The sequence below is a fragment of the Rhincodon typus genome, chromosome 6 (assembly GCF_021869965.1).
Source record: "Rhincodon typus isolate 14 chromosome 6, sRhiTyp1.1, whole genome shotgun sequence".
In the NCBI taxonomy this organism is placed as follows: Eukaryota; Metazoa; Chordata; class Chondrichthyes; order Orectolobiformes; family Rhincodontidae; genus Rhincodon; species Rhincodon typus.
Window position 1 is genome coordinate 80,830,085 of NC_063337.1, and position 2,471 is coordinate 80,832,555.

Genomic DNA, 2,471 nt, shown 5'->3' on the forward strand with positions numbered 1-2,471 from the left:
TCATTGTTATTTCCTGTGCAAGGCTGTGCAAGTTGATGAGAAATGAGGGAAGATTTCTGTATTTAACACTGATCTGGGTTTGTACAATAAGGGTATTTTCAAAAATGCAATCACTGTCACGTTTCAGGGCAGATTTTCTCTCAATACTTTCACTTGTTTTGCAGTTCCCAAGCAAGCCAAAGATTCTTTGTTTAGTCCTCCCTGGATCCTTATCTTGATTAATGTAGTGTCCTATTATGCTAATTGTTAACCTGTAGCTATAAGACAATTCACTAGACATCTGGTAGTCATGTAAGGTGAGTAAAGCCCCTGCCTCTGAGCCAGAAGCTCTCATTCAAGACCACCCCTAGACATGATGGCCAAAAAGGTGTGTTCCTAGTGCTGCTAAGCAGGCTGGTTATTGACCTGTAAATCTTCATTCACATGCTAAAAGGCAATAAAAGCAGGAGGGATCCCTGGCCAACCAAAGTAATGGAAGGAAGTATTGAGCTTCCACCACTACTGATAATAGCAGACTATCACAAATCAAACAGTTTCTTGGACTTCGAGTGACCTGTAACACACCACCACACTCTGTTACTGGTGTTCACCATGTTCTCGTGCATATTTCAAAAGATCCTGTTCTGACAAGTTCATACCAAAACTAACAAATTTATGAACAAGCAAGGTAGTTAGAGAAGCGGAAATGCCTTAATATACTGCTGTACCAATTGTCAGAAGAATCTTTTAAAATATTAAGGTGCTGCCCCTGAATGCATACTTCATAAGTCCAATAATCTGTAAAGCTTTTGTTTGAAACTACCTTCCACAAACATCCTTATATTTATAGCTGTAGTGATATCCATTGGCTTCTGGGCTTATGCTGTGGTCAGTGATTCAGAATTCTCATCTACTGAGCTGAAATACCAGCTGTCAGACTGAGCAAAAGCAGAACAGCTAACTTGGTGTTTTAGTCAGTACAAATCTTACATTTTACAAGTCTAACTTCTTAAAACATCACATGATGAGTGAACTTTTGCTACCTTCACCAATTTAGAAATTCACACAGACATCAGCATTTCCAAGAAAACACTACGGTCTGAACTTTGCTTCAAATCAACTTTTTAAGTTTACATCCAACTTTGCCAAGAATCTTAAAATGAAGACTTGCTGTGTGCAAACAGTAGCCAAAATATCATTCAGCTTTTTAGCGAATTCAGAAGTTCCTGTTCTGCCTTGAGCTATTGTGAATGACAGACTGAAGATAGGGCAATGTAAATGGTGGTCGTTGTAAGATTACAGCAACCAATACAAAGAACAAAGGTCCCATTATAATTTCCAAGCCATGTTAATGAGATTGTTCAGTCCAGTTCAGGCTCAGTACATGTACTGAAAAATGAGGGCTCTCGTTGTCCAGTGATCGGGTCCCTGCCTTTGGGACAGAACAGCCTTAGATGTGTGACATAACCTGTCTGAGCAGGTTGTTTAAAATAACTGAAACCTGAAAAACAATTTTACATAAAGGGTGTTAATTATTTCCATTCATACTTTTATTGCAAATGTATGAAAGACTAAGATTTTTTTAAAATTTGGTCTGTATTAATGTATTACTGTAGTTTGCAACGCTGTTGTTTGTGTTATTGCTAGTATGCCAATATGCTAGTTAAAATCTTTTAGAAGGTGTTGGAAATAGCAAGATGGAGGCATTTGTCCAGGAAAAGGAGTGTTGGGGTTGCTGAGACTTTGCCACAAACAGAAAACAAATGCTCGTGTGTCATTATTTAGAGGACTGATGGCCAAGGATTGGGATTATAGTGCTTGAGTTTGCAAAAGCTGTAAAAAGGAGATCATGTACCTCTTCGGTTTGAACTGACAATTGGGGTACCAGGAACAAATAAGGCACTTCATTTGTTGGGTCTGATGAAAATCAAATAGAGAACAAAGTATAACGCAGGGAGTAGAATTTTGAACAAGTTGGGAATTTACATTGGCAGGAGCTTGCAAAACCAGCAAGGAGAGTAAGAAGACAAATCTGGATAGAGTATCAGATCATAGCTGAGTTGTTAAATGGCAAGGTGGCTCAGTGGTTAGCACTGCTGCCACGCAGCACCAAGGACTTGGGTTCAATTCTAGCCTCGGATGACTGTCTGTGTGTGTGGGGTTTGCACATTCTCCCCATGTCTGTATGGGTATGCTCTGGTTTCCTCCCACAGTTCACAGATGTGCACGTTAGGTGGATTGGCCATGCTAAATTGCCCATAGTGTCCAGGGATGTGCAGGCTAAGTGGATTAGTCATGGGAAATGCAGGGATTCGGGTGGGGGGCTTTGGTCTGGGTGGGATGCTGTTTGGAGGGCCAGTGCGGTCTTGGGCCGAATGGCCTGCTTCCAGACCAGGGATTCTATGTTCCCATGATTACTGCTAAACAGGTTTCACATTCTCTGGCATAGCAGAGAGAAAGGTGCAGTTGGACAAGTTTTATGGTGGGAACAT